The sequence below is a fragment of the Acinonyx jubatus genome, chromosome D2 (genome assembly GCF_027475565.1).
Source record: "Acinonyx jubatus isolate Ajub_Pintada_27869175 chromosome D2, VMU_Ajub_asm_v1.0, whole genome shotgun sequence".
NCBI lineage: Eukaryota > Metazoa > Chordata > Mammalia > Carnivora > Felidae > Acinonyx > Acinonyx jubatus.
Genome location: NC_069393.1, coordinates 56910624 through 56924304, shown reverse-complemented (window position 1 = coordinate 56924304; position 13681 = coordinate 56910624). Strand labels below are relative to the sequence as shown.

Below are 13681 nucleotides of genomic sequence, written 5' to 3'. Positions count from 1 at the left end.
TTTGGCTCTCAGAAGTGGATCTAATTGGGTCTTCTGGCAGATGGGAAATGAGTGGAGTGCACGTACCCCAACCTGCCATCCCCTGAAGAAACTCCCTCCCGAGGACCACGTAGGCTGTGTCTGCAGACTTGCAGGGATAGGACTTTAACTGCTTTGTGGGTTGGTCTGTTCCCTTTTTTGGATATTACCAGTTATTAGCAAGTTCTTCAGTGCACAGAGTGGAAATCTACCTCCAAAAAGTTCCATCTGTCATCCTTGTTATGTCATCTGTCATTCATTCATTCATTCACTCATTCATTCATTCATTCATTCATTCAATAACTATTGTCTGTCAGACACTGGTGTTGGGGTTATGGTGATAAATAAAACCATCCCAGCCCTCAAGGAGCTTACTGTTTGGAGAGGAAGACAGATGTAAACAGGTACCTGTAAGATAAAATGGCAAGAAACAGGCATAAGAATACCCAGCCTGGCCTTGGGTGACTGGGGGTAGCTTCTGGAGGAAGTGACATCTGAGGCGACGCCTGGAAGGCAAATAAACTAAAAGGTGAAGAGAGGAGGGGAAATGTTCTAGAGAAAGACCTGGAGGTAAGGGAGAATAAGAAGTGTCCAGGGTCAGCACACAAGGGATTTGGTAGGACTGGCAGTCTGGGCAAGGCATGCACCTGGAGAGCTAAGCAGGAGCTGAGTCTTAAAAGCAATGCTAAGGAGTTTAGAGTTTATCCTGAAGGCAGCACAGAGGCATTACAGATTTTAAGCAGAGGTGTGGTGTGATCAGATTCACAATTTAAACAGATCACTTAGGCTCTCTGGGAAAGGATTAGAGGAGCAAGACGGGACGGGCAGGTAGACCTGATGGGAGACTGTCACAGTCATGCAGGCATGGCTGCACGGTGGTCTTGACCAGGACTGTGGCAAGGGAGACAGAGAAAGTGCCAGACTAGAGCAGTGTTAGGGCTGTAGAAGCAATAGAAATCCATTACAGAATAAATCTTGTCCTTCCTTCCACCTGACAGCCCTTCGGGTCTCTATGGAGAATCACGTCTGAATGCACTTGGAAAAAAAAAACAAACATCAAGAAAACAGCAGGGTCTTCTGTTCTAAGCCTTATTTAAGGAAGCCATGCTGCCCCTTTGGTTTAGTGATGGAAAAGAAAGATGTTAACAGTCCTAAATTGTGGTCACTGGAGTTTGAATCGCCTATGGAGTAAAAAAAGCATGCTGAAATCATTGCAAAGGTCATTTGAGAAGGTCTGCTAGTAAAAATGTAAGAGAGCAGCTGCCTCCCAGCACAGATGAGGCATGAGAACAAAGGGATGCCTCTCCAGACCTGTCCCTGCAGTCGGCTTTACAAAGCTCCTGTTCTGGCAGGGTATCCAGAGCACAGTGGGCACTGTGGCAATAAGGCCATTTCTCAAGAACAGGATACAGGTAATCTAAAAGAATGATAGTCACTAAAGATTCTCTCAGCTCTAATGTTGTTCACAAGCAACGAGAAAAGAATGCAAAAGTCACCTTCCAATCTCCACTTGTGCCCTAGCTGCTGGAGAACAGCTGGGTTAGAATTCGGACAGCCCCTCAGGTTCTTCAGGTCTCTCGATCCAATCACCAGAGGAGACAGAGGCGGAATAGTGTGATAGGGCTGAACATTCTTGGTTCCTGAATCCCTGGGTCAGGAACCAATCCCCATGAGAGCTATGGGCGTTGGGAGCATTCCCAAGTCTAGGTCCTCTCTGGAAAGCCAGGTAAGTCATGTGGTACCTTAAGGATCAAGGACCAAACCAGTTTAGCCAGAGAAAACTTAACTGTAGAGACAAAACTAACATGAATGAAACAATCTTAGAATAACACAAAACAGATTACAACCATGTACCGGATTATACAAAACCAACAAGATATAGGGGCACCTGAGTGGCTCAATCGGTTAAAGCGTCTGACTTCAGCTCAGGTCATGATCTCATGGTCTGTGAGTTCGAGCCCCATGTCGGGCTCTGTGCTGACAGCTCAGAACATGGAGCCTGCTTCAGATTCTGTCTCCCACTCCCTCTGCTCCTCCCCCACTCACACTCTGTGTGTGTGTGTCTCTCTCTCTCTCTCTCAAAAATAAACATTAAAAAAAAAACCCAACAAGATTTAGAGTCAGAAAAGGTAAGTGTAGGTCAGAGTTACAGGGAAAGAGGTGGCTTTGATAAAAGGTAGAATTAAAAAATACTTTCATGGGGCTCCTGGGTGGCTCAGTCGGTTGAGCGTCCGACTTCAGCTCAGGTCATGATCTCACGGTTCGTGAGTTCGAGCCCCGCGTCAGGCTCTGGGCTGATGGCTCAGAGCCTGGAGCCTGCTTCCGATTCTGTGTCTCCCTCTCTCTCTGCCCCTCCCCCATTCATGCTCTGTCTCTCTCTGTCTCAAAATTAAACATTAAAAAAAATTCAAAAAAAAATACTTTCATAAAAGCCAGTACCAGTCAAATCACGCTAATTTTATAAAATTTAGAAAAATAGCTCTAATCCCATTACCCAGAGAATATGACATTTTGATGTATACATCATCCAGTATTTTCTCTATGCATTTTTGGTTAATATTTAAAATTCAAGTCACACTGTAACCAGCTTCTTTCCCATAATAGTATATGGTGCCCATCTTTCCATGCTAAATCTTGCATCACCTGAATGGAAATAGCTACACAACATTCCATTATATGAATGTACAAGAGCTTATTCTGTCAGTCGCTTGTTGCACATTTGTAATAATTTATTATCAAGAGCATTGCTGTGGGTATGAAGAATCCGAAGGACAAAAAGGAGAGCAGGGTATGTGTGCCGAGAAGGTTCTGAGCGGGGAGACTGTCTGGCACCACCTCTCCGCAGACACTGCAGAGATCCAGGCTAGAGATGTGAGGCTGGGGCAGGGAAGGCTGGCCTGGGGAGAATGTCAGAAGTTGGATTCTTAGAAGTCGTCTTGCTCAGCATACCTCCTCGAGTCCAACTTCATTCTGCAGCATCCCTGACAGGGGGCTCCCCATCCCTACTCCTGTGTCTGGGAGCTCATCTCTGCTGGAGGCCATTTGTGACATTGCTGCCAAGTTCATTGCTGTTCGAAAGTTCATTCTTCATGGTCTCCTGCTTCCATTCTAGGATCATGTCACTGCCCTGCTTCAGTTGCCAAATTCCTCACCATGGCCGACAGGGCTTTACAGAATTTGGCTCCCACCTCTCTCTTTAACACAAACATTCCACACAAACATGAGGCATTCAAAACAAATACGTATTTTCTTGAGAATCTAAAATATTCCTCCTGTTGTCTCCATTCATTGATTTAGGAGGCTTGGTAAACAATAGTCTGTTGAAACTATCAGAAATTTCACACGATTGATGTTGGGACTGGATGTGCAGTATTTTGTGACTTCCTGCCACCTGTGACCGGTACGTAGAGAACAAGTACTGTGGGTGCTGCACACAATAATATTCCCTACATCGTCAGACGTCCAGAAACACAACCTTTACCCCACCACCCCCGCAACCCACATTCACACACTAAAAACAGAGGAGAAGAATTCTTTGTATTGAGGCACCAAGGTTTCCCTGTAGTTTCCACCTATGATCTCCGTCTGCCTGCTGGAGCAGCAAAGAATCAGACTAATCCTTCTTCTCTCTGACAGCCCTTCACCAATATGAAAACAGCTGTCGTGTCACTCAGGGAGGGTCAGATTATGGGGAGCCTGAAAGCCAGGCAGAGGTGTCTAGACTTGACTTGGCTAATGAGGAGCTCTTGTGGTTCTTAAGCAGGGAGGGAGATGACTAAAGTCATGTCTGAGGACAACTCCACCAACAGCCCAGACATAGGACAACCTGGAGGGGGAGCAAGCTAGACAAAGGCACTCCAGCCAAGGGGCTGTCACAGCTAGAAAAGAGGAACCTGAGAAAGGTAGTTACAAGAAGATGAAAGGGACTTGGTGGTTTAGACATTCGAGTGGGGATGCACCTGTAAGTTGTCTTGCACTCATCTGGCTGTGTTTTGTCTCCCTACACTAGGGGGTCTATAGAGCTGTGCCTTTTTGGTATCATTTCCTGCACTGTGCTTGATAACCACCTGCTGACAGTAGAATGGTTGTGATAAGACACTGAGGTTTGCCTGGGAAAATGGTGCTGAGGTTAGGAATGAGCCATTTCACTGCACAAACATGTACTGAGCAGGTAGGGTACCTGGGGTAGATGCTGGGATTATGGGATGGTCAGGTTTTTTGTGACAATGTGGCAAGGTTATAGTCTCCAGCTTTTCAGTCAAATACTAATCTAGACATTGCTGTGTAGGTATTTTGTGGATATGATTAAAGTCTATCATCAGTTTATCTTAAGTAAGGAAGATTATCCAAAATAGTCTGGGTGGGCCTCACTCAATTAGTTAAAAGGCCTTAGGAAAAGAACTGAAGTTTTCCTGAAGAAGAAATTCCAGCTGTGACCTGGAGCTTCAGCCTGTTCCCAAGAGTGTACGTGTATGAATATGTACGTACATATGTATGTAGATGTGTATATGTGTGTATGTAACATGGATTCAAAATTATTATCTGATTCACAGTTCATATGCAAATTTCGCCAACTGTTCCAATAATGTCCTATTTCATAGCTATTTTTTCCTCCCTGATCCAGTGTCCAACCCAAGATCACACGTTGCACTTACTGTTTATTCACATCTCTTTAGTCTTCTTTAATCTAGATCAGGTCCTCAGCCTTTTAGGAATCTCATGAACTAGATTTTTTTTTTCTTTAGATTACAAGTCAGTCATTCTGTAGAATGGGCTTCAATTTGATTTGTGTGATGGTTCCCCACAATTAGATGCAGGCTCTGCATTTTTGGAAGATGCACCACCAAAATGATACTGAGTCCTTCTCAGGACACCACATCAGGGAGCACATGAGGTCAGTTTGTCTCCTTATTGGTATGGTTGTGTTCACCAGGTGAACCCATTGTAAAATTACTAATTTCACTTTGTAACTGATAAGTAATTTGGAGAGAGGTGCTTTCCATTTATGTAAATATCCTGTTCTTCATCAAACTTCCAAGTTTTAGCATCCACTGATGATTCTTGTCTCTGTCAATTATTACTATAATGGTTGCATAATGATTATATTCTAACTTCATCATTCTTCCTACATTTATCAGTTGATATTCTTCTATAAGGGAGAGTTCTCCCTTCTTATTTATTTATTTACATTAGTATGAGCTCATAGATTTTTTAAAGTTTTTTTTTAATTCCAGTATATTAACATACAGTGTTATATCAGTTTCAAGAGTACAAAATAGTGATTCGCCAATTCTGTACATTACTCAGTGCTCATCATGGTAAGTGTACTCTTAATCCCCTTTACCTATTTCACCCATCACCCCACCATCTCCCCTCTGGTAACCATCAGTTTTTACTCTCTAGTTTAGAGTCTGTGTTTTGGTTTCTCTATCTCTCTCTCTGCCTCTCTCTCTCTCACTTTTCCTTTGTTCATTTGTTTTGTTTCTTAAATTTGACATATGAGTGAAATCATATGGTATTTGTCTTTCTCTGACTGATTGGTTTTGCTTAGCATTATACTGTCTAGCTCCATCCACGTTGTTGCAAATGGCAAGATTTCATTCTTTTTATGGATGAATAATATTCCATTGTATATATACGCTACATCTTCTTTATCCATTCATCTATCAATGGATACTTGGGCTGCTTCCATAATTTGGCCATTGTAAATAATGCTGCTATAAACATATGGGTGCATGTATCCCCCTGAATTAGTGTTTTTACATTTTTTGGGTAAATACCTAGTAGTGTGATTACTGGATTATAGAGTAGTTCTAGCTTTAACTTTCTGAAGAACCTCCATACTGTTTTCCAGAACGGCTGCACCAGTTTGCATTCCCACCAACAGCGCACAAGGTTTCCTTTTTCTTCAAATCCTCACCAACACGTGTTATTTCTTGTGTTTTCTATTTTAGCCATTCTGACAGGTGTGAGGTGATATTTCATTGTGGTTTTGATTTGCATTTCCCTGATGATGAATGACATTGGGTGTCTTTTCATGTGTCTGTTGGCCTATGGGTCTTCTTTGGAGAATGTCTGTTCATATATTCTGCCCATTTTAAAAATTAGATTGTGTTTTGGGTGTTGAGTTGTATAAGTTCTTTATATATTCTGGACACTATAAGTTCATAGGTTCTTATTTTATTCTATGAAAATTCTGTGGTAATATTACCATCGTTATTTATTTTAATGTTCAGATTGCCCCAGATTTGACCAGTGAAGCCCCTTCTGATTCCTCTGTCCTTTTGACATATTGCCACTATCTTTTTAGCACTCCCTTGATTTCTGGAACAACATGATATTCTAAGTTCATCTTGTACTTTGCCTCGCTGAGTCCTGAAACCAGTCATTTCTCCAAGGAGCCCTGTTTCCTTTTAGTGCATAATGGTATTTAGAAAGCAAGATCTGGATGCCAGGTGTGCTCAGTGCTACTGGGTGTCCACGTCTAAGCCTTTTAGCAGATGGAACTAAGAAATATAAATCAATATTTATATCTTAATTTATTTCTATATCTGTACACACACACGCAACCATAAATTCATACAGATACCTCCAGTTCTAATTCAACACCACAAGATTCATTTTAGTCTTCCTTCTCTTTACATCTGTAACTCTCTTCTCTAACAGCAAGAACTGGCTCCCATTACCCACAGTATATTTATTCATTTGCTCAATTCTCCAGCACACAAAAAGCATTTTAGGTTTGCTAACCCATGCTACCATAGGAAAAACTCCTTCAACTAGAATTTAATTAGTTTTTGTTTGTTTACTCTCCCTGCAGTGTGGTAATGTTATTTATTTGAAATAGAATTAGGTTCATTAGTTTCCATTTGTATTCTATTTTTAGGTTGTTTTGAGGTGTTTTTTTTTCCCCTTTCCTCATCTTTGTTAATTTTTTTTAAGAGGAAAAGTATTCTTTACCTAGGGCCTGTGGGTTTGTGGATGGGCTTCATGGGGTCTGTACACCCTCTGGGTTTTATGCAAACTATTGGATATGCGTGCACCTTTCTGGGGACAGAATCCATACTTTTGAAATATTCTCAAAGTGGTCTTTAACCCAAAAAGTTTAGGGAAGTGAGAAAGGAGACCAGAAATCCAGAGGCCCTCTTTAGAAGCCTGTCACCACTGGGGAGGGGGGTGGGGGAAGTTCCACCAGATTGTAAGACTCTCCAGAGAAGACAAGTTCCTATTTATCTTATATCAGTGCCAAGTGCCAAGCATACACACAAACGCCAAGTGAACAGAAACCAAAGGAGAGAAGAGAAACTTGGGAGCTAATCTGCACATGGAGCTCAGGAGTGCTCTTTCCCGGGTAAGCCTAGAACCAAACCAGAGTAGGGGGAGGTGGGTGGGAGAGGGGGAGACACAGCCTGGGCATCTGTCTATAGGTATACACAGAAAAATAAACTAGGAGGAAAATGTAAGCCTGCTGAAGAGACACTGACCCAGGGCTCTGACATACTCCTTGCATGGCTTTCTTTTGGCTTCAAGGTCCCTGCCAAATTAGAAAATAAGAGCAATTATACCTGAGTAAGATAGCTGTGAGTCATGCAGGGTTTACCCCTTGCAGGCATCAGGTGAAAGCTTTCCCTGGGTGTGGTGGGAGGTATGGACTCACCTCGGCATCAGACCTAAGATGTTTCATGGAAGGGTGGTGTCACTCCTCAAGGAATTTCTGCTGCTAAAAAGGGGCCTAGAATGTAGATGATGAATTGAAAGCCTCATGGTCAAGGACAGCCTCCTCGGATGTGTACAGCACATCCCACTAAGTGCCAGCCAGGAATCCAAAAGAAACCAAAGACCTAGTCCCTGCCACGTGGCTCAAAGAACGTTTAGAAAGCTATGGGCAGGAAAAAGCAAAATTGTAGAATGAAAACTGAGCCCATATAAACTGAGTGGTCTGTGGGTTGGGTAAGCCACAGGAAGCTTCCCAAAGGAAGGAGCTGATGTGGACTGTGAAGGGTTGAGACTGAGGAAAGGTGAGAGGAAAGAAAAGGGTATTCTACACAGTGGTGAGAGCTCAAGGGATACGCAGAGGTATGGGGGAGAGATGGCTGATCCTGACAGCAGAAAAGGGGGGTTGCTTCAAAGACCAATATGGAGGATGCTGAGGTCATATGCCCATAAAGGACACTGTTTTCCAAGAGAAACAATGAGACGATTATGATGTTTGAGGAAGAGACTGGAGCTGAATTGGGGAGTGGCCAGATATAAGGAGGATGGCAAGGGGATTACTAAAGTCACCTGGAGGGGAGTTATCTGCCTGGGCTGGAACAGATGGCATGTCACCAGGATAATAAAAATGAAAATAAGGGGGGGGGGCGCCTGGGTGGCTCAGTCAGTTAAGCGTCCGACTTTGGCTCAGGTCATGATCTTGCAGTTCATGGGTTCGAGCCCTGCATTGCACTCTGTGCTGACAGCTCAGAGCCTGGAGCCTGTTTCAGATTCTGTGTCTCCCTCTCTCTCTGACCCTCCCCTGTTCATGTGCTTTCTCTCTCTCTCAAAACTAAATAAATGTTTAAAAAAAAAATGAAAATAAGGGGCACCTGGATGGCTAGGTCAGTTGAGCATCCAACTCTTGATTTCAGCTCAAGTCATGATCTCATGATTTGTGAGATCAAACCCCTTGTCAGGCTCTGACTGACAGCACGGCACCTACTTGGGATTCTCTCTCTCCCTCTCTCTGCCCTTCCCTGGCGTGTGCTCTTTCTCTCTCAAAATAAATAAATAAACATTTAAAAAAAATGAAAATAAAAAATCACATTTTATATGGCTCTGTGGCGTAGGATTTGCACATACAGAATCCTTATGAGCAACAATGAGAATTATTTATGATGCTTCATTGAACATCTATTATGTGCTAGTCATTGAGTTAACTGCGTGGGGGAGACTCACAACCGCTGTGTGAGGGAAGCCATGTATTTCCTACCACTTGATACCATGTGTTGTAAATTTGCTTAAATGTGAATCTCATAAGTACCCCGTGTGTCGGGTGTGGCAGGAATTATCCCCATTTTATAGAAGAAAAAACAAATGCTAAAAAAGGTTAAGGCCCTTGCTTACGGCCACGTAGCCAAGGGATGTCAGCCAGTTCTTTGGACTCTTATTTTGGGGATCCTTATACCTTATTTTCTCCCTGGTTTCACATATGCATTTTTTTTTTTTTGGTTTGTTTTATTTATTTTTTGAGACAGAGAGAGACAGAGCATGAGCAGGGGAGGGGCAGAGAGAGAGGGAGACACAGAATCTGAAACAGGCTCCAGGCTCTGAGCTGTCAGCACAGAGCCAGACGCAGGGCTCGAACTCACGGACCGTGAGATCATGACCTGAGCTGAAGTCGGACGCTCAACCGACTGAGCCACCCTGGTGCCCCTCACATACTCATTGTTAACAGAATCCTCCAGCGTAAAACACCACTTTGGCCGTGATCTGCAGCCCACTTCATTTAAACACACCAAATTCCTAGCATTGATATGCCAAAGGTCAGTAATGCAGCTCATTCAAGGGTCACTCAGCTGAGTCCAGCCTGCCTGGACAAAGAACCCAAGGAACAGAAGTAGAGGTAAGGGCAAGAGGCCCAGGCCTCCGGGTCACCTCCCCATCTTTCAGAAGACATAAACACTCTCCAGTTCCCCTACCCCTGACTCAGAGAAGTGGGGGGAGACACATTCAATCTGCATTACATCAGGTTGCACAGGACAGAGTGAGGGCAAGTTCTCAAGGTCGCCATTATTTTTTCATGCTAGGGCTGGGTCTTAGGAAAGCAAACAAAATGCTGCCGGTTGCTTGGAATTAGAACAAGCAAGGTGGAAGTACCTGGGGAGACACTTTCCTAGGCTTGTACTGCACGTGCCCCTGCCAGCCACTCAGAACCTACTGCCACTCCCCAGTTGCCTCCTGCCATCATCCAATTATGGCCATGCAAGCACCGAGTTCTTCCACTTGAAGCGTTCTCCCCTTTTCCCTTCAAATCCCCTTTTCCAGCTACTTGTTTCAATGTTTCTAATCCACACAAATACATGGGCAATTATGAACCGAGATGGTTTTTGCTGGGCTCACCTTTGGAACATGTGAACTTAAGGTATATTTTACATCTGGCTAAATCCTGAGATTTCTGCTTTATCTTCTGTCTGTCTCTCCTGACTCTAAGGCTGCGTTGCACAAGTCACAGAGATGGTCACAACACAACACTGAGGGTGGGGGTGGGATGAGTCCAAGGCCCACATGAGGCTCCAGGGAGGGCTGAGGGGAGACACCACGTGCAGAAGCCGGAAGACAGCCAGTGCCTAGGTGGGAAGCAAGTAGGCTGTTTTTTAGCTCCAGGTGAATATCAGGCACTGTATCTGTTCTTATCAAGTTAATGGTTTGACATGTTTTCCATCTGATCACAAGACAGTAAAACAGGCCCCAGAGCAAGGGATTAGACTCGAGGGTTAATTCTGCTTGCCTGTCTCACAGGTGTTCCAAGATGATGGCTGTGTCCCTCCTGGGGACACTGCATATCCCATGGGTAATAGCAGCAGCTCTAAATACGAAATCCTTCATGCAGCATTTTCTTTGCTAAAGCTTTCATTCCACAAAATTTATTGAGCACTTCCTATATGCCAGGCATCTGGAATGTGGGCATTGTCAATGAACAACTTATAATTTTGTACTTATTACATGCTAGGCCCTGTTCATTCTCACAGCACTCCTGTGAGTTGGCTATAAAAATGCCCCCACTTCACAGATAAGAAACCAAGGCTCAGGAAAGATAAGGAACATACCTGAACTCACACAGCAAGTATGTGACAGAACCAGCATTGCAACCCAGGATTCCAAAGGCTGTGTAGCTCACCCCTAACCACCCCCCACCCCCTGCCCACCACAGGACTCCTGACAGATGAGAGGCAGTCCTGCCTCCAGAAACCACGTCCCAGCGGGGAGACTGAAATGTAGACAAATCATGAAATTTAAGGTGCTCCTGGCTCTGGCATGAAGAAAGTGTTTTCTTTTTCTTTCTGCCTATTCCTGAGGTGGTGCTCATGGGTAGGACCCCAGGGACCATTAGAAATGTCAAGTTTAATTCTTGTCTTTCTGTGCTCACTTCTTTGTTACTCACGGGGTCAAGAGATCAGTGAGGAGGGTCCTTTTGTTCCCATTTGATAGGTTAGGACCGTTACATCCACTGCCATGCTTAAACCCACGCTGTTGCACTTGGCCATTCCCTCTGCATTGAATGTGCTTCCCAGATGCCACCCGGCTCACTCTCTCCCTTCTTCCTGGCCTCTTTTCCGGGTCACCTCCCTGGAGAGGTCTTCCTCTAACTCCTTATCTAAAATAGCTTCCTGGGGACACCTGGCTGGCTCAGAGCATGTGATTCTTGATCTTGGGGTTGTGAGTTTGAGTCCCACGTTGGGGGTAGTGATTACAATAAACAAACAAATAAAATAGCCTCCTCTACCCCTTTATGCCTTTTACTCAGCTGTATTTCTCTTATTGAACTCATCAGTCTGAAGTTTTATTATACACTTACCTGCTTATTGTCTGTCTCCCCACATGAAGGCTGGACTTATTTCTGTTTTGGTCACTGCTCTACCCCCAGCACCTAGAACAGGATGTGGAACACAATAGATAATAAATAATTTGTTGAGCAAGTGAATCAACTTAAACCTTACACAATCCTACAAGAAAAGCATTGCCAACGTCACGGACCTCATCACCATTTTAACAATAAGGGAACAGGAGTATAAGTTACACGGCAGGTCAGGTCACACAGGACATGCCTGTGAGTCTGGATGTATGCCCAGGCCCCACTCATTCCCACACCACCCTCCTGGCCCAACATTGGCTCTCTTCTCCTCCCTTGACTCAGTCCATTGTTCTGTGGTCCAGGGACTGTTACCTGATCACAGAAGGAAAGAAACCCAACACCATCCAGGAGAGCCATTTACAATCCCTGGGCAGGGAGAGTGGCAACCTCTGAGAAGCACAGCACAGCCTCACTGTCACCACGTCCCTTCTCTCTGCCACCTAGTGTCCATCCAGGGCAGTGTGGTGGCTCACGCTGGGGCCGGCCTCCAGACAGCAAGTGGCTCAACCTCCCTTATGCTGCAAGGGACACTCTCTCCCTCTTGGCCTTTCCCTGGGAGGCCTGCAGGAGGGCACCCACACTCCTGTCTCCACACGCCCCGCATTGAGTGAAAGAATCCATCTCACTGATGTGTGGACATGCACTCCTATCGTGGGCAGCAGGCTGCTCCCAGCACTGCAAAGGTGGAGACACAGGGAAAGACCCACCTTTGGGTTCCTTGTATTAAGGCAGAGGCCACCCGAGGGAGGGGAAGTGAGGGCAGGACCACAGGTTTGTGTGTGAGGCAGGGGTGCTGCTCCAGAACTTAAACAAACAAACAAACAAACAAACGCAAGGTCTCAGAGAAGGAAGAAATGTAAAAAGCAGCTGGGAGGTCTGGGTTTGTGTCACCTCTCATAAGCTGTGTGATGTGACATTAGGGAAGTTACTTCCTTTTTCTAATGGGGATAATAAAAGAATACCAGCTCAGAGTACTTTTACGGAGTAAGAATAAATCCACTAATAAGTGAATGCATCTTAGAAACTCTAAAGTATCTATAAACCCAGAGACGTGTTACATGTATATTTTCTTATTAAAAAGGGAAAATGACTCATTATAAAAAACTATAACCAATACAATCAATATATAAAAAGTATCAAGAAGAAAATAAAATCATCTATAATTTCACTACTCATAATTGCTGTTAAAATTTCATATATCCCTTTCAATCTCTTATCCAAAGCCCATGTATGCAGATATACATTATACATGCCCATGCCCCCTCACCACAGATAACACTGCACAGACTACACCCCAGGGCTTCTTAGAATTTTCATCATTAATTTCATTAGAGTAGTAACCTCAGTCTACAATGGAACTTTATCATTGTTCCAGCTAGGTAAGAAGTTTTAGAAACTTATTGTTAGTAATTCCTCAGTCCTTTAGTTTAATAAACACACAGTTCTCTGCAACATGGTACACTGGGAAAACCATTACACCCGGAATCAGGAGATCTGAACTCTTGCCTGGGTGCACCAGTAAAGAACAGTGTCTACTCTGGCAAGAAGCCTCTGTGTCTCAGTTTCCCCATCAGAAATGAAGGTGAAAATCTATGTCCTAAAGATCAGATGAGATCACAGAGGGGAAAGTGCTTAGAAAATGCATGAAGCACCCCCATATGGCAGGTCCTGTTTATACCCATTTCCACACATGGAAGTACAGCCAGTATTCCTGCATTAATCCCAATCCCCTTTGACAAGTCCTGACAGCCAAGGGCAAAGGCAACCTTGAGAGAGTCTGCTAGTCTCTAAGATGCTAAGGTACCATTCCCTTGGCCTCCAGCACTTATCAACAAGCCATTCCCATCTAGATCAGAGCTATGTGCCCCAAAGTGGTTGGCTGTTACCCCAAGAGGTGAGGAACACTGGTGTGCTTCCCAGTCCCAGAGTCTCATCCTTCAGGAGCCAGAGCATCCTATCTGAAGTCTTAGGGACTGGGCTCAGGAACCTGCATCGTTAACAGTGCCCCTGCCCACCAAAGACTTGGACACCCCCACCACCGCGATTCATATG

At 44.4% G+C, this 13681-nt stretch overlaps 1 long non-coding RNA gene across 1 annotated transcript; it reads right to left on the bottom strand.

Annotated features, from left to right (window-relative positions):
* Window positions 1–2726: 2726 nt before the first annotated feature.
* LOC113600114 (uncharacterized) lies at window positions 2727–11716 on the bottom strand. Its single transcript, XR_003421068.2, has 2 exons — window positions 11573–11716; window positions 2727–3409 (listed from the first exon to the last, which is right to left on the bottom strand). It is a non-coding gene; the product is annotated as an uncharacterized LOC113600114 (long non-coding RNA).
* Between the last annotated feature and the right edge of the window lie 1965 nt (window positions 11717–13681).